The sequence below is a fragment of the Hemitrygon akajei genome, chromosome 6, assembly GCF_048418815.1.
Source record: "Hemitrygon akajei chromosome 6, sHemAka1.3, whole genome shotgun sequence".
Classification (NCBI taxonomy): Eukaryota; Metazoa; Chordata; class Chondrichthyes; order Myliobatiformes; family Dasyatidae; genus Hemitrygon; species Hemitrygon akajei.
Window position 1 is genome coordinate 173,165,916 of NC_133129.1, and position 22,282 is coordinate 173,188,197.

Below are 22,282 nucleotides of genomic sequence, written 5' to 3' on the forward strand. Positions count from 1 at the left end.
TGCTGTGAGGATTACATTCCTTGACTTCTCTAGTGCCTTTAACACCATCCAGCCCAAGATCTTAAGGCACAAACTAACGGAGATGGGAGTAGACTCTCACATGGTGGATTGGATAGTGGACTACTTGACGGATAGACCTCAGTATGTGCAGTTGGGAGACTGTAGGTCTGACATGGTGGTCAGCAGCACAGGAGCGCCGCAGGGAACCGTACTCTCTCCGGTCCTGTTCACCCTGTACACATCAGACTTCCAATATAACTCGGAGTCCTGCCATGTGCAGAAGTTCGCTGATGACACGGCCATAGTGGGGTGTGTCAGGAATGGACAGGAGGAGGAGTATAGGAAACTGATACAGGACTTTGTGATATGGTGCAACTCAAACTACCTGCGTCTCAATATCACCAAGACCAAGGAGATGGTGGTGGACTTTAGGAGATCTAGGCCTCATATGGAGCCAGTGATCATTAATGGAGAATGTGTGGAGCAGGTTAAGACCTACAAGTATCTGGGAGTACAGTTAGACGAGAAGCTAGACTGGACTGCCAACACAGATGCCTTGTGCAGGAAGGCACAGAGTCGACTGTACTTCCTTAGAAGGTTGGCGTCATTCAATGTCTGTAGTGAGATGCTGAAGATGTTCTATAGGTCAGTTGTGGAGAGCGCCCTCTTCTTTGTGGTGGCGTGTTGGGGAGGAAGCATTAAGAAGAGGGACGCCTCACGTCTTAATAAGCTGGTAAGGAAGGCGGGCTCTGTCGTGGGCAAAGTACTGGAGAGTTTAACATCGGTAGCTGAGCGAAGGGCGCTGAGTAGGCTACGGTCAATTATGGAAAACTCTGAACATCCTTTACATAGCACCATCCAGAGACAGAGAAGCAGTTTCAGCGACAGGTTACTATCGATGCAATGCTCCTCAGACAGGATGAAGAGGTCAATACTCCCCAATGCCATTAGGCTTTACAATTCAACCGCCAGGACTTAAGAACTTTTTAAAAGCTATTATTAATGCTTTTTGAGATAGTGATTTAGATGCATATCATGTTTTTTTTTACTGAGTTAAGTATTGTATGTAATTAGTTTTGCTACAACAAGTGTATGGGACATTGGAAAAAAAGTTGAATTTCCCCATGGGGATGAATAAAGTATCTATCTATCTATCTATCTATGAACTTGATGGGCTGAAGGGCCTGTTTCTGTGATGTAGTGTTCTCTGCCTCTTTGACCTTTCAGCTTATCGTCTCCTTGCATTGCACTTTCACTGTAACCAAAACACTTTATTCTGCACTTTTGTCCTACCTCAATATATTGTAATGAATTGACCTCTATCAATGTATGTAAAATTTTCACTGTGCTTTGATACAGTTGACAATTTACCAGCCTGTTTACCAGGCAATTTCTCAACTCTTCAACTACTTTCTTTTGGTTGCATCCAGATTCTCTCAGGAACTGTCCTTTCCCTTCTTTTCTTCCTCAATCGCATGCTTCTTCCTGGCATCTGTGGAGCAGTTTGTATGTTCTCCCTGTGACCTTCTGCATTTCCTCCGGGTGTTCTGGTTTCACTCCACATTGCAAAGACATGTGGTGAAGGTTAGTCAGTTGTGGGCATGCTATTTTGCTGCTGGAAGCGAGGCAGCACTTGCAGGCTGTCCTCAGCACAGTCCTTGGACTGTGTAGTTTGCTGAAGCACGATGTGTTTCAATGTGCATGTGGCAGATAAGGCTGACCTTTAATCTTTAACAAGTAGGTGAACTGACGCGAAAGTCAGAATGTGTAAAATGGTTTAGAGGAGAACTAACCTGTAAATGCCTATGATAGTTGAGGAGAGAGTGCAGAGGTGATTCATCAGGATCCCACCTGGCTTGGAATGTCTCAGTTATGAGAGGAATGTGGAAAGGCTGGGTCTGTTTTCCCTGGAGTGGAGGATGTCAAAGGGGAATGAAACTAAGATATATAAAATAATGAGGGGTTGTAGCGATGTGCTACACACAGCGCTGAAATAACGACACGCAGTCGGTAAGTCATTTCGAGACTAGTTTATTCAAACTTCACGGCGCTGGCATTTAAATCCCTAGCGCCCGCCCTCTCTGGGTGGAAATGACGTCGGAGGGAGGTGCATTACCAAAGTCTCCCCCTGTGTGCTGGCTATTTGTGAGCCGGTTCACCTGCGCAGAAAGTGGGTCGCCACATAAACCCCCCCCCCCCCCAGAACCGGCGACACACCCCCCAATGTCCACAGTCTGGATCAGCCTCTGTTTGGGAGGTCTGCCACTGCGCCGCGGTGCCTGAACCTCGACCGGCTGCACCAAGTCCACATGGGCCGGTTTGAGTCGGTCCACCGTGAAAACTTACTCTTTCCCCCCAATGTCCAGAACGTACGTGGACCCGTTGTTGTTGATCACCTTGAATGGCCCCTCGTACGGCCGCTGTAGTGGTGCCCGGTGTCCGCCCCTTTGTACGAACACAAACTTACAGTTCTGGAGGTCTGTGGGTACATAGGTCAGGGTCCGTCCGTGCTGTGAAGTCGGTACGGGGGCCAGGTTGCCGAGCCTTTCGCGTAGTCTGTCCAGGACTGCTGCGGGTTCTTCCTCTTGCCCCCTTGGGGCTGGTATGAACTCTCCTGGGACGGCCAGGGGCACGCCCTACACCAACTCGGCTGACGAGGCGTGCAGGTCCTCTTTGGGCGCCGTGCGGATTCCGAGCAGGACCCAGGGAAGCTCGTCCACCCAGTTAGGTCCTCTCAGGCGGGACATGAGAGCTGACTTCAAATGACGGTGGAAGCGTTCCACTAGTCCGTTCGACTGTGGGTGGTAGGCAGTAGTGTGGTGTAGCTGCGTTCCCAACAGGCTGGCCACAGCCGACCACAGGCTGGAGGTGAACTGGGCACCACTGTCGGAGGTAATGTGGGCCGGTACCCCGAAGCGTGCTACCCAGGTTGCGATCAGTGCTCGGGCGCAGGAATCAGCAAATGTGTCGGTGAGCGGGACGGCCTCTGGCCACCTCGTGAACCGGTCTACCATAGTTAGGAGGTACCGCGCTCCTTGGGACACTGGTAGGGGGCCCACGATATCCACATGAATGTGGTCGAACCTCCGGTGGGTGGGTTCGAACTGCTGCGGCGGGGCTTTAGTGTGCCGCTGTACCTTGGCTGTTTGGCACTGCGCGCAAGTTCTGGCCCATTCACTGACCTGCTTGCGAAGTCTCTGCCACGCGAACTTGCTGGAGACCAGCCGGACGGTTGTCCTGATAGCTGGGTGCACCAAACCGTGTATGGAGTCAAAAACTCGCCATCTCCAGGCTGCCGGGACGATGGGGCGAGGTTGGCCGGTAGCCACGTCGCACAGGAGGGTCCTCTCACCTGGGCCTACGAGAAAGTCTTGCAGCTGCAAACCCGAGACTGCGGTCCTGTAGCTGGGCATCTCGTCGTCTGCCTGCTGCGCTTCCGCCAGTGCTGCATAGTCCACCCCCAGGGACAGGGCCTGGACAGCTGGTCTGGAAAGTGCGTCCGCCATGATGTTGTCCTTTCCCGAGACATGCTGGATGTCCGTCGTGTACTCGGAGATGTAGGACAGATGTCGCTGCTGGCGAGCCGACCAGGGATTGGACACCTTCGTGAATGCGAAGGTCAGCAGTTTGTGGTCCGTGAACACGGTGAACAGCCTGCCTTCTAAGAAGTACCTGAAATGCCAGATTGCCAGATACAGCGCCAACAGCTCCCGGTCTAAAGCATTGTACTTGAGTTCGGGTGGTCGTAGGTGCTTGCTGAAGAACACCAGGGGTTGCCAGTGCCCCTCGATGAGCTGCTCCAGCACCCCACCGACTGCTGCGTCGGATGTGTCCACCGTGAGGGCGGTCGGAATGTCCGTTCTGGGGTGCACCAGCATCGCGGCATCTGCCAAGGCTTCCTTGGCTTTAACGAAAGCGGCCGCGGCCTCCTCGTCCCAAGTAATGTCCTTGCCTTTACTCGACATCAGTGTGTACAAAGGGCGTGTGATACGGGCTGCTGAGAGGAGGAAATGGTGGTAGAAGTTCACCATACCAACGAACTCCTGCAGGCCTTTGACAGTGTTGGGCCGGGAAAAGTGGTGGATCGCGTCTACCTTGGCGGGCAGAGGTGTTGCCCCGTCTTTGGTAATCCTGTGGCCCAGGAAGTCGATGGTATCGAGACCAAACTGGCATTTGGCCGGGTTGATCGTGAGGCCGAAATCACTCAGGCGGGAGTAGAGCTGGCGGAGGTGGGATAGATGCTCCTGACGACAACTGCTGGCTATAAGGATGTCGTCCAAATAGATGAACGCAAAGTCCAGGTCGTGTCCCACTGCATCCATTAGCTGCTGGAACATCTGTGCGGCATTCTTCAGGCCGAACGGCATTCGGAGGAACTCGAACAGGCCGAATGGGGTGATGAGTGCTGTTTTGGGGATGTCTTCAGGGTGCACTGGGATTTGATGGTATCCCCAGACGAGGTCTACTTTGGAAAAGATTCTTGCCCCGTGCAGGTTTGCTGCAAAGTCCTGTATGTGCGGCACGGGGTAGCGGTCTGGAGTTGTAGCCTCGTTCAGTCTGCGGTAGTCGCCGCATGGTCTCCAACCCCCGGCTGCTTTGGGCACCATGTGCAGGGGGGAGGCCCATGGGCTGTCAGACCTCCGTACGATCCCCAATTCCTCCATCCTCTTGAACTCCTCCTTCGCCAGGCGGAGCTTTTCCGGGGGGGAGCCTTCGTTCGCGGGCGTGGAGGGGTTGTCCCTGGGTCTGAATGTGGTGCTGTACCCCGTGTCTGGGCATGGCTGCTGTGAACTGTGGTGCCAGAATCGATGGAAAGTCCACCAGGATTCTGGTGAATTTGTCGTCCAACAGCGTGACGGAGTCCAGGTGTGGGGCCGGCAAGTTGGCTTCACCCAGCAAGAACGTCTGGAAAGTCTCGGCATGTACCAGTCTTTTCCCTTGCAAGTCGACCAGCAGGCTGTGAGCTCGCAAGATGTCCGCCCCAGGAGTGGTTGGGCCACGGCGGCCAGTGTGAAGTCCCACGTGAACCGTCTGGCGCCGAACTGCAGCTGCACTGTGCGGGTGCCGTAGGTCCGTATCGTGCTGCCGTTTGCGGCTCTCAGGGTGGGTCCTGGCTTCCTGTTGCGGGTGTCGTACCCCATCGGGGGCAAGATGCTGATCTCCGCTCCAGTGTCGACCAAGAAGCGGCGTCCCGACTGTTTGTTCCAGACGTACAAGAGGCTGTCCTGGTGGCCAGCCACCATAGTTATTAGCGGCAGCTGGCTCTGGCCCTTGCAGGGTGGGCGACAATGGTGGGCTTTTGTGCCCCACCACTGGTGGTAGAAACACCACTGTTCACTGGCCTGCTCACTCCTGCCTCTGTGTTGTGTGCGCCCCCCTGCCGGGCCTGGTCTGGTAATCTGACCGACAGACACCATGCTCTCCCTCTTGGCTTTTCTGCCCGGGCCGCCACCTTCTGGGGGTCGCTGAAATCTGCGTCGGCCAGCAGCAGATGTATGTCCTCGGGCAGTCGCTCTATGAATGCTTGCTCAAACATGAGGCAAGGTTTGTGTCCGTCAGCCAGGGACAGCATCTCGTTCATCAATGCTGACGGCAGTCTGCCTCCCAAACCGTCCAGGTGAAGCAGGCGGGCACCTCGCTCACGCTGCGAGAGGCCAAAGCTCTCAATGAGCAGCGCTTTGAATGCTTCATACTTGCCTTCTTCCGGGGGCGACTGTATGAAATCCGCAACCTGGGCGGCCGTCTCCTGGTCAAGGGTGCTCACCACGTGGTAGTAACGTGTGGAATCAGAGGATATCTGCCGAATCTGGAACTGGGCTTCTGCTTGGCTAAACCACACGCGTGGTCGCAGCATCCAGAAAGTCGGCAGTTTTAGCGAAACTGCGTGAACAGATGAAGAGTTGGTCATCTTTGGTCCAAATCCCGTTTGGACCGTCGGGGTCACCAATGTAGCGATGTGCTACACACAGCGCTGAAATAATGACACGCAGTCGGTAAGTCGTTTCGAGACTAGTTTATTCAAACTTCGCGGCGCTGCCATTTAAATCCCTAGCACCCGCCCTCTCCGGGCGGAAATGACATCGGAGGTGCATTACCAAAGTCTCTCCCCGCGCGCTGGCTATTTGTGAGCCGGTTCGCCTGCGCAGAAAGTGGGTCGCCACAGGGTATAGATAAGGGAGAGAGAAGAAACTCTTACCCTATATCAGTAGTAGATAGAATTATGTTAAGGGTTAAAACATTTACAGCTGGGATTCCCAAGCTGGGGTCAGTTATGGTAAAGGTTCATGGTTGGGAACACCTGATTTAGAGGAAGCTGAGCAGGACGTTTTTCACCAAGGTGTTTAGCTGATAGCAGAGATGCTGACAAGGTTTCAGAGGAGTCTAGATAAGCAGAGCAGTTTATGGGCCCCCTGGTGAAAGATTGGATTGATACAGGTAGGTGCACACTTGTCAGCCTGGCCACAGTGGAGCGAATGGCCTGCTACCAAGCTTAATCACTCTGTGACTCTTTGTGTGGTTGGTGGTCAGCATGGGTTGATGGGCTGCAGGGCCTTTCTCAGTGCCGCAGCTCGTTATCACTCGTGGTTAGATCAACTCATGGTTTAGTCGATCGTCAAAGAAGACCAAATTGAGTCTGCAGATGCTGGAACCCAGGGTTCTGAAGAAATTCAGCAGATGAAGGGAGGAAAAGGAATTGGTGATGCTTTGGGTTGAAATCTGGTGTCAGGACTGCACTGAAAAGCACATTGCTGAAGTATGCAGGTTACACAAGTAACATCCACAGTAGCTCACCTCTACAAGCTATAGGTCCAGGTGAGGATTCCTCATCAGCTCAGACCTGTTACAGAAACATCTCTCTATTCATTTCAAAATAGAGTGAGAAAGTGGCTGAAACAGGAACATTAACCATGTTTTTTAAAAAAAAACATTTAGGAAGACATGGGTAGGAGGAGTTTAGAAGGATATGGGCCAAATGGGGCAAATGGGACTACAATGGTTGGCATAGACAAGTTGGGCCAAAGGGCCTGTTTCTGTGCTGTATTACTCAGTTGTTGTTTTTTTCCTGCTAATTTTGATATTCTGTACATTTTAGGTTTCAAATTTTATTTTGTTTAAATTTAACACTTTTATAGCTGGTGATTGTAACATTTGGTCTGTGACAGTTCTGGGATGTTGAGAGCTTGGATGAACCTGCTGTCAAAGGTGCTAAATGATTTTTGATCACATCACTGTTGTATAATCTGCCAGGAGGAGGAAATCTTCCTTAATGCACTTTAGTAAAAGTTAGCAGGCCACTGAGAATAGTTCAACTGTACAGGTTCCAGTGAATATACCCAGGAGTCTAAACAATAAAGGCAAACACTATCTTCAGCCAATTAGAGCAAATGCATTTAAAATTTGATGGTTGATCCATTTTCCATTTAAACATATGACAAAATGAACTTTGAAGTATGAAATCTGCCAGCGAGCAGCAATATCACCAAATGAAAATCACCTTCATCATATGCACTCGACTCCCAGCATTGAGGGCATCTTTAAAAGGTGGCAGCCATCATTAAGGACCCACATCACCCGGGATGTGCTCTCTTCTTATTACGACTGTCAGTAAAGAGCCTGAAGACACACACTCAAGATTTAAGGAACAGCTTCTTCCCCTCTGCCATCAGATTTCAGAACGGACAATGAACCAACCCACGAACACTACCTCACTATTTTTGCACTACTTACTTAATTTAATTATGACAAATACAGTTCTGTGCAGACGTCTTGGCACATATATATATAGCGAGGGAGAGTGTGTTTGTAAATCTGACAATGGCACAGGATGTTGGGAAGGCGAGGGTAGAGTGCCGTAGGAGAGGCCTGGGACAGTTGGCAGTAAAGAATTGCTATGGGGTGGTGCGGGTGCAGACACACCCTGCCCTGAGACACCAAGCAAGGTAATTCGATTCCAAGTAATTGGTTTATTGTTCATTACATAATGTCTCTCTGGTGCTTCCCGCTCCCTCCCCTCTTGCTTCTCCTTTTTCTAACCACGATTCCCCTCTCCCTGGCCCCTTCTCACTATCAGTCCGCAATAGAGACCCACATCAGAGTCAGGTTTATCATCACTCATGACTTCTTTTTTGTGTAGCCATACAGTGCAACACATAAAATCACTACAGTACTGTGCAAAAGTTTTAGGACCACTATCTATATATACGTGTCTCGGACTTTTGCACAGTACTGTGTGTGTATATATATACATTTATTATAATTTATCATCCTTTTAATGTCGGGCAGAAGAAGTGGGATCTCCCAGTGGCCACCCATTTTAATTCCACTTCCCATTCCCATTCCAATATGTCAATCCATGGCCTCCTCTACTGTCAAGATGAAGCCACACTCAGGTTGGAGGAACAACACCTTATATTCCGTCTGGGTAGCTTCCAACCTGATTGCATGAACATCAATTTCTCAAACTTCCAGTAATGCCCTTGCATCCCCTTTACCCTTTCTTACCTTATCTCCTTCCCTGCCTATTACCTCCCTCTAGTGCTCCTGCCCCCTTTTCTTTTTTTCCATGGCCTTCTGTCCTCTCCTATCAGACTCTCCCTTCTCCAGCCCTGTATGTCTTTCACTAATCAACTTCCCAGCTCTTTACTTTACCCCTCCCCCTCCCAGTTTCGCCTATCACCTTGTGCTTCTCCCTCCCCTCCCCCCACCTTTTAAATCTACTCCATCTTTTTTCCTCCAGTCCTGCAGAAGGGACTCAGCCTGAAACATCAACTGTACTTTTTCCATAGACTCTGCCTGGCTTACTGAGTTCCTCCAGCATCTTGTGTGTGTTGCAAGAGGTTCATTTGTTATTCATACCAAATATCACAATGGGAAAGGAATGCGATCTAAGTGATTTTGACTTTAGAAAAATTGTTGGTGCCAGATGGAGTGCTTTGAGTATCTCAGAAATTGCAGAGCCGCTGGAATTTTCATGCACAGCACTCTCTAGAGTTTACAGAGAATGGTGCGAAAACCAAAAAAAAAAATCCAGTGAGCAACAGTTCTGTGGACAAAAATAGCTTGTAAATGAGAGAGGACAGAGGAGAATGGGCAGACAGATTCAAGCTGCCAGAAGGGCGATAGTGACTCAAGTAACCACACGATACAAAAGTGGTGTCCAAAAGCACAACATATCAAACCTTGAAGTGGATGGGCTACAGCAGCAGAAGACCACGAGCGTACACTTAGTGCCCACTTCAGTAGATACAGGAAGTACCTAATAAAGTGACCACTGAGTGTAGTATGTCTCTTATCATCATTTATTGTATTTTTTATGTATTGTGCTGTAATGCTGACACAAAACAATGCATTTCATAACATCTGTCAGTGAGATTAAATTCTGATTTTGAGGACAGAAACTCTCTCTGGTAGGCTTCCAGACAGTGGGAAGTACTGGCAGCATTGTCCACACAAGCGTATTTCAACTAAATGCATAAGCAAAATACAGAACCATGCCCAAAAAAACAAGAAGACAATACTTCCTATTATCAAAACTCTGGACAAAAGAGTATGTAAGACCTCCTTAAAACACATACAGGAGGCGGGGGAACTGCTCCAAGAAAGAGACATTTACTGTATATTAATCTTGCTGTTGCTGCAGTCGCAAGAGTTCTTCATGCCACCCAGGGTTTGCAGCCTCTGTGACGGTTGTCAACAATCCTGTTTGGCTCTGGGTCGGCAAGTGTGCTTTTGGTAGGAAGATTGAGGTTTGTCTTAATTTTGCTTAAGGATTCTGCTTTCCTTCAGCAGGCACTTTTGGCATGGAGCATGATGGATGAAGTCACATGAGGTGATGTAAGGGGAAGTGAGTAGAACAAAGGACATTGCTGAGATAGATAACGTACTGAGCCAGACAAAATGGTGCTCAGTTTTTTTGTATGATCTGTAGTAACAATGAATCGGAGACTATAAAGCTCGGCTGCAATGCAATATTTGTATTAATTTCAGAAGGACAAGAATACAAAAGCAAAGGTGTACTGCTGAAGCACTGGTCAGATGGCATTTGGAATATTGTGGCAATTTTGAGCCCCATATCTAAGGAAAGATGTGCTGATCTTGGAACGTGTCCAGAAGTATTTCACAAGAAAAATGACACCAGAAATGAAAAGCTTCACATATGAGGAGTATTTGATGGCTCTGGGCCTATATTCGATGGAACTAAGAAGGATGGGGGGGGGGGGTTGTTGGGGATCTATTGCATGCTAGCTGAAACCCAATTTGGTGCAATCTTTCATTGATTCTGTCATGGTTATTATTCTGTTATGAATTTATTGAGAATGCCACAAGAAAATTAACCTCAGGGTTGTCTATGGTGACATGTATGTACTTTGATAATAAATTTACTTTGAACCTTTTGATTTGGAAACCTACTGTATACAGAAGGGCCTGGACATGGAGGTTACATTTCTATTAGCAGGAGATTTTAGAATCCAAGGGCACAGTCTCAGAATAAAGAGACGCCTCTTTAAAGCTGGGTTAAGGAGAAATTTCCTCAGCCTGAGGGTGGTGAATTTGAGCAATTCAATGGCACAGCAGGCTGTGGAGGCCAAGTCAGAGGCAGAGATTGATAGGTTCTTGAATGGTAAGGGAGGGAAGGGTTATGGGAAGAAGGTGGGAAAGTAGAGTTAAAACAATCAGCCATGATTGATGGTGCTAATTATTTTCCTATATCTTATGGTCTAATGGTCTCACAGATGTAATCAACCTCCTATGCAGCTGTAGGTGTCACACACAGTGTTGAATTTCCAAGTCAGGAATGAAGCGGTTCACATGCCTTGGAGGGAGAATGAACCTTGTGTTAGAACAGATAGGCCTGACTTTTGCCCGCTCAATGCTTCTGGGCAACTGACTGGCAAAGAGCATTTCTTTCTGTTGGTTTGTGCAATTGGTCCAGGTAGGCATTCCAAGGAGCAGAAAATGGGTTAACAGGAAAGGGCTGCAATCATGAGAAGAAGACATTCAAGAATGCCTGCAGTTTGCAGACCCTAACACATTTCAGGCCCACTTCATTCTGTGCTCCATTATTGTCTTACCTTGTTCTACATCAATGCATTGTGCAGTGAATTGATCTGTATAAACAGTATGCAAGACAAGTTCAGAACTGAATCAGAGTCAGAATTAGGTTTAATATCACTGACATACATCATGAAATTTCTTCTTTTGCCGCAGCAGTCCATACAAACAAAACTATAAATTACCATAAGAAATGCTGTATATACGAAAAATTAAATTAATTAAGTGGTACAGAAATAGTGAGGTAGTGTTCATCGGTTGGTTTATTGTCCATTTAGTAATCTGATGGTGGAGGTGAAGAAACTGTTCGTAAAACATTGAGTGTGTGTCCTTAGGCTGCAGTACCTCCTTTCTGATGGTAGTAAAGAGTAGAGGGCATGTCCTGGGTGATGGGGGTCCTTAATGATGGATACTTTTTGAAGATGTCCTCCATGCTGGGGAAGCTAGTGCCCATGATGGATCTGGCTGGCTTTGCAAACCTCTGCAGCTTTTTCTGATCCTGCGCACTGGCCCCTCCATACCAGGTGGTGATGCAGCCAATCAGAACACTTCCCAAGGTACATCTGTGGAAATTTGCTGGAGTCTTTGGAGTCTTACCAAGTCTCCTCAAACTCCTAATGAAATATAGCTGATGCCGTGCCTTCTATGTTGGGCCTAGGATAGGTCTGCAGAGATGTTGACGCCCAGGAACTTAAAACTGCTCACCCTTTCCACTGCTGCCCTCTTGAAGATGACTGGTGTGTGTTCCCTTGACTTCCTCTTCCTGATGTCCACAATCAATTTCTTGGTCTTACTGATGTTCAGTGCAAGGTTGTTGTTTCGACACCTCTCAACCAGCCAATCTATCTCACTCCAGTACACCTCCTCGTCACTATCTGGGATTCTGCCAACAACAGTTGTGTCATTGGCAGATTTATAAGTGGCATTTGAGCTTTGCCTAGTCACACAGTCATGAGTATAAGTAGAGTAGATCTGTGGGTTAACCACGGATGCTTGAGGTGCGCCGGTGTCGATTGTCCACAAGTATGAGTTCTTCACTGTACCTCGGAATATTTGACAAAAAGAAACAATATAATTTACCACAGACTTAAAAAAAGAATAGATCCAGCTGTGATATCAGGTATGCATAGACAGTTCTGACCCCCATACTCTGAAGCTCCCACAGTTCTGGGTATTTTTATAAATTACTGCTGGAAAGGTACTGAGTGGGAATAGGAGTTGTCAAGAGGATGCGAAGAGGCTTCAGGAAGACAGGAACAGGCGAGGGAGGGGGCAAGAAGGTGACAGATGGAGTGCAATGTGGAAATTGGTGAAATTTTTTTCAAGAAAGCAGATTTACCTAAGTGATTGGGGACTATAAAGTATGGATATTCAAAGGGACAAGAGTGTCCTTGTACAAATGACTGGATGCTAATATGCAGGTAAGTAAGCAGTTAGGAAGGCAATTTGTAGGCTGGCTTTTATTGGGAAGAAGTGTGCCTATTGGTGTAAAGATGCTGTACTAGCATTTTATACTGTAGAGCCTTATTGAGGCCTAGAGCACTGTGAATAATTTTGGTCTCTTGACGACAAAGATAAATAGGGAAAGTGATAGCAATTTTGAATCAAACTGGTTCCTGACAAGTCAATCTTATGAGAAAAGATTGGGTAGGCTAGGCCTCTATACTTAAGCACAAAAGGTGAGATTTCCCACTGGCCTTCCATTTCAATTCTACTTCCCATTCCCATTCCAACATGGCAAAGTTCAAAGCAGATTTATTATCAAATTACCTATATGTCACCATATACTGTATATGGTGAGATACCATGAGATTTGTTTTGTTATGGGCTTACATAGTGAAATGCAATAGAACCAATCGAAGACCACACCAAATAGGATAGACAAACAATCAGTGCAAAAAACAACAAACTGTCCAAAAAAGTACAAGGTAGTAGGTTAATTGGTCATTGAAAACTGTCTCGTGATTAGAGTAGGGCTAAATAAGTGGGTTGTTGGTGGTGTGGTTCTTCACTCTTCCTTTCCAGTCCTGATGAAGTGTCTTGGCCTGTAACATCAGCTACTTATTCCTCTCTATAGATGCTGCCTGACCCACTGTGTTTCTCCAGCAGTTTGTGTGTGTTGATCTATACATTAGCATTAGGAGAATGAGAGATGACCTCAGTGAAAGCTATAAAATTCTCAGAGATCTTGACAGGGTGGATTCAGACAGGATGTTTCCCTGAGTGAAGGAGCCCAAAACTGGTGGTCATAGTCTCAGAATAAGGAATAGGCAGCTGGAGTTTTGAGCTGATCCTATCAATGAGATGCAGCTGTGTGAATTTAATGGCAGTATCTCTAGGATGTCAGTTTGAACATGTTTAATTGTCTGTCAGCTGTTTCTGAATGTTTGCACAGGGTCAAATAACAGAGGACGAGGTTGAGCAAATGCAATCGGATACCATTCTCTATGTACGGCTGACAACTCACTTCCTCCCCAGCTTCCTTCCCTAATTCTGAGTCCGAGCATGGAAAGGACTGATTTCTGTCACAGAATCTAATGTACTTCAAGCACGAACAATGCTAATCATTTATATATATATGGAATTATGCAGCGCACAGCAGACCATTCGGCTCATTGGGTTCCTGTTGAACCTTTGGTAGAACAACGCAGTTAATTCCAAGAACTCAAAGAAACTGCAGATGCTGGAGTCTGGAGCAGCAAACAATCTGCTGGAGGAGCCCGATGGATCGAGCAGTATCTGTGGAGGGAAAGGAACCGCTGACAATTTGGGACGCTCAGTCCTGATGCAGATTTTCAACCTAAAAGATCAACAATTCCTTTCCCTCCTACAGATACTGCTGGATCAATGAGGTTAACTTCACTCACCTCAATGCTGAACTGACTCCCCAACATATAGACTCACATTCAAGTACTCTGCAACTAATATTCTCAGTGTTATTTTTATTATTTGTGCAATTTGCCTTGCACATTGGCTGTTTGTCAGGCTGTATAGTTGTTCAAAATTCTATAATATTTCTACATTTTCCTGTAAATGTCTTCAAGAAAATGAATCTCAAGGCACTGCATGGTGACAAATGCATACTTTGACAATAAATTTGCTTTGAACTTTGAACTTTTTCCAGCAGATAGCTTGTTGCAACTAATTTCAATGTTTTGTCTTTCCTTCAGAGCTATGTATCTTTTTTTTTAACCTTTAAGTGTTTACACAATTCCATTTAAAATGTTGGATTAGCTTTCACCACCCTTTTTGTCAGCCGTTTAGAATGCTGCGCAAAATGTTTCCTTTTGTGGCCTTTAATCTTTAAATCTGTATCTTCTAGTTATCGCCCTACTCCATTTTTTCCCTTTTCTTGATTCATTTAGAAGTTGAATGTGCTGTTGGCAAAGGAACATCGTACTCCTGAGTGTTTTAAATTAAGTTTCATACAGGTTTAACATTTATTTCCCGTCGCTAAACGCTCTGGAGAAAGTGATGGTGATGAGATACTGATAACTGAGTCATTCTCTAGGTGATTTCAGAGGGAAAGGTAAGGAACATCAGACTGGTGAGTCTGGAAGTCACATCTAGGTCTGAAGAACTGCTCCCTCTAAGCTGCGTGAGTGCGTGGCCGCACTGTAACCGAAATGCTCCCGTGCACATTGCCTTTGTTGCCACGCAACCGGAAATAGATGCCGCTGGAAAAAAATGTTTACCTATCGTAAACGATTTTCCTTGTTATATTGTCCTTCATTATTTTCTTCAATTAATAAATAAAATCAGAAATATGTGATTTTTCATTTTTCATTCTAAATGTTCATTGAATACAAAAAGAAACAGGTCTGTGGTTTTCAGGCCATGTAAAAATTTCCTGCTCAGAGCAATAATGGTTGGTCTGTGCAGCTGTAGAATAATTAGAGGGAACATTGGTCTGAAGGGCAATAGTAAATTTTCGTCCCTGTAGAGCACTAATGAAGCAGATAGGTTCTATGACAAATTAGTACCACTATTACTCATGCCAGATAAAATTCCAAATTTGTCTATAGCTGAACGTCCTGAAGTTCCTCAGCTAACATATAGAAACTCATAATGCTCAGTTATTAGCTCAGGTCACAGGGCTATTCATTCAGCAACTTCATCACTGTGCAAACAACCCTTAAATGCTTTAGTAAAACTCTCCATGACTTTGGAAAAGTTGATCAAGTGTCCTCTATCCATACTCTTCCCTGTGTGGTTTGTGTTTCATTCTAAAGGTTATATTCGAATAGAAGGATGCAGGTGTGACTGCCTTAAATACTTGAAAGTTGCAGGATATGCTTTAAGAGTGTAGCTCAAAGTGCAAAATTCAAAGTAAACCTTGGATTATTTTAAATACTGAGAACTAAGTTAGGGAAGTCATGTTAATCCTTAATTTAAACCGCTCAGGAGCAGAGTGTTCACTGGAACAAAATAGCTTTCATGCACTGCATTTTCTCTTAACAATAATACTATATTCTTCATTCCGCAATTGCTTTTCCCTTCATTCCTCAGTGTATTTCTGTTTGGAATGAACTGTGTGGATGGCATGCAAAAGAAAGCTTTTCACTGTATCTCAGTACACGTGATAATAATGAACCATTACCAATTAGCAATATTACAATTTTGCCATCATGCATTTGGAGATATATGAAAGTAATAGAGAAGGCACAGAAGAGATTTATTCGATTAAGAAATATAGAAACATAGAAAACCTACAGCACAATACAGGCCCTTTGGCCCACAAAGCTGTGCAGAACACATACTAACTTTAGAAATTACCTAGGGCTACCCATAGCCCTCTATTTTTCTAAGCTCCATGTACCTACCCAGGAGTCTCTTAAAAGACCCTATCGTATCTGCCTCCACCACTGTGGCCTGCAGTCCATTCCACTTACTCATCACTCTCTGCATAAAAAACTTACCCCTGACATCTCCTCTGTATCTACTTCCAAACACCTTATTACTGTGCCTTCTTGGGAAAAAGCCTCTGACTATCCACACAATCAATGCCTCTCATCATCTTATATACCTCTATCATGTCACCTCTCATCCTCCGCTGCTCCAAGGAGAAAAGGCCGAGTTCACTCAACCTATTCTCTTAAGGCATGCTTCCCAATCCAGGCAGCATCCTTGTAAATCTCCTCTGCACCCTTTCTATAGTTTCCACATCCTTCCTGTAGTGAGGTGACCAGAACTGAGCACACTACTCCAGGGTCCTATACAGCTGCAACATTACCTCCTGGCTCTTAAACTCAATCCCATGGATGATGAAGGCTAATACACCGTATGCCTTCTTAACCACAGAGTCAACCTGCACAGCATCTTTGAGCGTCCTATGGACTCGGACCCCAAGATCCCTCTGATCCTTCACACTGCCAAGGGTCTTACCATTAATACTATATTCTGCCATCATATTTGACCTACCAAAATGAACCACTTCACACTTATCTGGGTGGAACTCCATCTGCCACTTCTCAGCCCAGTTTTGCATCCTATCGATGTCCTGCTGTAACCTCTGACAGCCCTCCACACTATCCACAACACCTCCAACCTTTGTGTCATCAGCAAATTTACTAACCCATCCCTCCACTTCCTCATCCAGGTCATTTATAAAAATCACAAAGAATAAAGGTCCCAGAACAGATCCCCGAGGCACTCCATTGGTGACCGACCTCCATGCAGAATATGACCTATCTACAACCAATCTTTGCCTTCTGTGGGCAAGCCAATTCTGCATCCACAAAGCAAGGTCCCCTTGGATCCCATGCCTCCTTACTTTCTCAATAAGCCTTGCATGGAGTACCTTATCAAATGCCTTGCTGAAATCCATATACACTACATCTACTGCTCTTCCTTCATCAATGTGTTTAGTCACATCCTCAAAAAATCCAATCAGGCTCATAAGGCACAACATGCCTTTGACAAAGCCATGCTGACTACTCCTAATCATATTATGCCTCTTCAAATGTTCATAAATCCTGCCTCGCAGAATTTTTTCCATCAACTTACCAATTACTTAAGTAAGACTCATTGGTCTATAATTTCCTGGGCTATTTCTACTCCCTTTCTTGAATAAGGGAACTACATCTGAAACCCTCCAGTCCTCTGGAACCTTTTCTGTCCCCATTGATGATGCAAAGATCATTGCCAGAGGATCAGCAAAATAACTGTTTTTTGAACCTTTCGTAAGCTTTTCTTTTCTTCTTGACTGGATTTTCAACAGACTTTGTACACCACAATTCCTGTACCCTACCATCCTTTCTCTGTCTCATTGGAACATACCTATGCAGAACACCACGCAAGTATCCCCTGAACATTTGCCACATTTCTCCTGTACATTTCCCTGAGTACATCTGTTCCCAATTTATGCTTCCAAGTTCCTGCCTGATAGCTTTATATTTCCACTTACTCCAATTAAATGCTTTCTTAACTTGTCTGTTCCTATGCCTCTCCAACGCTATGGTAAAGGAGGTAGACTTGTGATCACTATCTCCAAAATGCTTTCCCACTGAGAGACTTGACACTTGACCAGGTTCATTTCCCAATACCAGATCAAGTACAGCCTCTCCTCTTGTAGGCTTGTCTGCATATTGTGTCAGGAAACCTTCCTCAACACACCTAACAAACTCCACCTCATCTAAATCCCTTGCTCTAGAGAGATACCAATCAATATTTAGGAAATTAAAATCTCCCACCATGACAACCCTGTTATTATTACACCTTTCCAAAATCTGTCTCCTTATCTACTCTTCGACGTCCCTGTTACTATTGGGTGGTCTATAAAAAAAAACCCAGTAGAGTTATTGACCCCTTCCTGTCCCTAACTTCCAGCCACAGAGACTCAGTAGACAATCCCTCCATGACTTCCTCCTTTCCTGCAGCTGTGACACTATCTCTGATCAACAGTGCCACACCCCCACCCCTTTTGCCTCCCTCCCTGTCCTTTCTGAAACATTTAAAGCCTGGCATTCTAATTACCCATTTCTGCCTCTGAGCCATCCAAGTCTCTGTAATGATCACAACTTCATAGCTCCAAGTACTGATCCAGGCTCTAAGCTCATCCGCTTTGTTCATGATGCTTCTTGCATTAAAATGGACACATCTCAAACCATCGGTCTGAGCATATCCCTTCTCTATCACCTGCCCATCCTCCCTCTCACACTGTCTCCAAGCTTTCTCTATTTGTGAGCCAACCGCCTCTTCCTCCGTCTCTGTAGTTTGGTTCCTACTCCCCAGCAATTCTAGTTAAAACTCTCCCCAACAGCCTCAGCAAACCTCCCTGCCAGGATATTGGTCCCCCTCAGATTCAAGTGCAACCCATCCTTCTTGTACAGGTCATGCCTGCCCCAAAAGTGTCCCAAAGATCCAGAAATCTGAATCCCTGCCCCCTGCTCCAATTCCTCAGCTACGCATTTATCCTCCACCTCACTCTATTCCTATATTCACTGTTGCATGGCACAGGCAGTAATCCCGAGAATACTACCTTTGAGGTCCTGCTTCTCAACTTCCTTTCTATCTCCCTGTAGTCTGTTTTCAGGACCTCCTCCCTTTTCCTACCTATGTCATTGGTACCAATATGTACCACGACCTCTGGCTGTTCACCTTCCTACTTCAGGATATCGTGGACGTGATCAGAAACATCCTGGACCCTGGCACCTGGGAGGCAAACTACCATCTGTGTTTCTTTCCTACGTACACAGAATCACCTGTCTGACCACCCAAGTATAGAGTCCCCTATTACTGCTGCCTTCTTTCTTTCTCTACCCTTCTGAGCCACAGGTGCTGTTGTTTTGCCCAGGTAGGCCATTCCTCCCAACAGTACTCAAACAGGTGTGCTTATTGTTAAGGGGGACAGCCACAGGGGCACTCTTTAGTATCTGACTCTTGCCCTTCCTTCTCCTGACCGTTACCCACTTATCTGTCTCTCGAGGCCCTGGTATGACTACTTGCCTATAGCTCCTCTCTATCACCTCCTCACCTTCTCTGACCAGCTGAAGGTCATCGAGCTGCATCTCCAGTTCCCTAAACCGGTCCCTAAGGCACTGCAGCTCAACGTACCTGGTGCAGATGTGGCAGTCTGGGAGGCTGGAAGTCTCCCGGACTTCCCACATCCGACACCCAGTACAGAACACCGGCCTCACAGACATACTTCTATTACTCACAGGTAATTTACCTCACCTTCGACTCAATATCGCCGATGCCCGAAAGAGCCACAGCCCTACCACTCTGCCTCAGATCTCTCCTTTGATGACTGCTCTGTTAGGCAGTATCTCCCCTTTATGCCCAAACCTTCCCTGCTATCTATTTAGAAACATAGAAACATAGTAAATAGGTGCAGGAGTAGGCCATTCGGCCCTTCGATCCTGCACCGCCATTCAGTATGATCATGGCTGATCATCCAACTCAGAACCCTGTACCTGCTTTCTCCCCATACCCCCTGATCCCTTTAGCCACAAGGGCCATATCTAACTCCCTCTTAAATATAGCCTATGAACTGGCCTCAACTGCTTCCTGTGGCAGAGAATTCCACAGATTCACCACTCTCTGTGTGAAGAAGTTTTTCCTCATCTCGGTCCTAAAAGGCTTCCCCTTTATCCTTAAACTGTGACGCCTCGTTCTGGACTCCCCCAACATCGGAAACAATCTTCCTGCATCTAGCCTGTCCAATCCCTTTAGAATTTTATACATTTCAATAAGATCCCTCCTCAATCTTCTAAATTCCAGCGAGTATAAGCCTAGTCGATCCAGTCTTTCTTCATATGAAAGTCCTGCCATCCCAGGAATCAATCTGTTGAACCTTCTTTGTACTCCCTCTATGGCAAGAATGTCTTTCCTCAGATTAAGGGACCAAAACTGCATGCAATACTCCAGGTGTGGTCTCACCAAGGCCTTGTACAACTGCAGTAGAACCTCCCTGCTCCTGTACTCAAATCCTCTTACTATGAATGCCAACATACCATTTTCCTTTTTCACCGCCTGCTGTACCTGCATGCCCACTTTCAGTGACTGGTAAATTTACCCAGGACTGAAGAAATTTTCATAAAAAGGTAGGACAGAGATCATCTTCCTCTCCAAGGAATAAAGGATGTTGAGAGGAAGTTTGATGGAGATTCACAAGCTCATGATGGATTCAGCTAAAGGAAAAATATTAGTAGATGGTTCAAGAATAAAGTGGTAGACATTCAAAATGAGGGCAAGAGCAACAATGGGATGTGAGGACATAGACATAGATTAGTCATAATCTGGAAGTCACTTCCATCAGGGCAATGCAAACAAGTTAATCAGATCTTCAAAAAGAAATTGTATAGGGAGATGGAAAAATAATTTGTAAGGGCTGGGGAAACACTGGGTGATGGAACCGAAAAGGATGGGTTACAGGGAACCAGAACAGACTTGATGGCTTAAATATCCTCAAACCATGCCATAAAAATTTTATGATTCCATAAAAATTATTGGGAGAGACAAAACCAAACACACAACCAAAATTTTAAAAAAAATCCCAAGGGCTTAAAATTTGATTTGGGGAAGTGAGAAGTTAGAAATGCAGATGTAAAGTACGTGCTTTGACTCATTCAGGTAGTTAAGCAAAACTGAGGTCTCCAGATTTACTTGTGAGAACCAAGCATTCCAAAGCCTGGACCTTTCCACAGTTCTAGCTTAAAACTGACAATGGAAACACACTTCTAGACTGTGAAAAGGATCTAAAATGTTGTCATCAACCGGGGCGGCGCATCGTGTAGTGGGCAGCTTAACGCTTTACAGTGCCAAACAAGAGGGTCAGGGTTCAATTTCTGTAAGGAGTTTGTATGTTCTCCCCGTGACTGTGTGGGTTTCCTCCAGTGCTTCGGATTCCTCCCACATTCCACAGACTTACTCAGTAGGGTTAGTAGGTTCTGGGCATGCTATGCCGGTACCAGAAACATGGGGACACCTGCGGACTGCCCTCAGAACTTTCTCGGACTATGTTGGTCGTTGATGCAAACATTGCATTTCACTGCATATTTCAGTCTTTCGAAATACGTGTGACAAATAAAGCTAACCTTTAATCCCTCTATCAGCCTTATCAAGATTTTTCTGGGGAGGGTATCATTTACATAGCTGTATGGTCCTAAATTTACTTTAAAATAAAATGATTAAGGACATTACTTTTATAGTTGTAAAGAATGGAATTTTCAAAAGAGAGTCAGGAGGAAGGCTCGAAATCTCATGGTAAGAAGGAAACCCATTGATTTTGACCCAGATTAATACATTGCTTTGAGGCTGTTTTCTCAAGCAGAAACTAAAATATTTTGAGTGATGTAGGCAAACCACTTAAGAGAGGAGACAATCATACATTGTAGAGGGCAGAAGAGAAAGTCAATCAACAAGGTGGATGGTGGAAATCAAAAAAATTGGAGGTTCTGCCATAAGCTTTGGGATGTGATGATAGGTTGCCTTGGAAACTGAATTCATTGAGCCAAGAGTGATGAAATGGATCTGAGTGATCACCTCAATGTTCTGTGGCTAGCCTATGTCCCTTACACAACAACTCCATGGCCTATTCTACATAACCTAAGACTACTAATGTCCGAACATCTGCTTTTGGAGATTTGCAGGAAAGAACCATATCTCAGTCTCTCACAGTCAGCTGTCCTCATTTAGCAGATATTGATTAAGGCTGATAACTATGAATTACTTTCAGACGCCATTTTATTAGGTACACTTGTCCATCTACTTGTCAATGCAAATATCTCATCAGCCAATCATGTGGCAGCAACATAATGCATAAAAGCATGCAGGCATGGCTGAAGTTCAGTTGTTGTTCAAGCCAAACATCAGTATGGGGAAGAAATGTGATCTAAGTGATCTTGACTGAGGAAGGAGTGTCAGTGCTAGACAGGGTGGTATGAATATATCCAAAATTGTTGATCTCGTGAGATTTTCACACACAGCAGTCTCTAAAGTTTACAGAGAATGGTGCAAATAATATTAAGTATCCAGTGAGGGGCTGTTCTGTGGGCTTTGTTAATGAGAGAGGTCAGTGGAGAATAGCCAGACTGGTTCAAGCTGACAGGAAGGTGATAGTAACTCAAATTATCACACATGACAACCGTGGTGTGTAGAAGAGCACCTTTGAATGCACAACAGGTTGAACCTTGAAGTAGATAGCCAGCAGAAGACCATGAACATGCACTCACTGACCTCATTATTAGGTATGGGAGGTACCTAATGAAGTGGCCACAGATTGTATTTT

General features: G+C 45.7%; 1 long non-coding RNA gene across 2 annotated transcripts in view; it reads left to right on the forward strand.

The window, feature by feature from the left end:
- Nucleotides 1-9,650: 9,650 nt before the first annotated feature.
- LOC140728773 (uncharacterized) overlaps nt 9,651-22,282 on the forward strand; it is a 34,364-nt gene continuing 21,732 nt past the window's right edge. For both annotated transcript variants that reach the window (XR_012099182.1, XR_012099181.1), the window contains exon 1: nt 9,651-9,746. This is a non-coding gene — a long non-coding RNA (uncharacterized lncRNA). The remainder of the gene's footprint in view (nt 9,747-22,282) is intronic.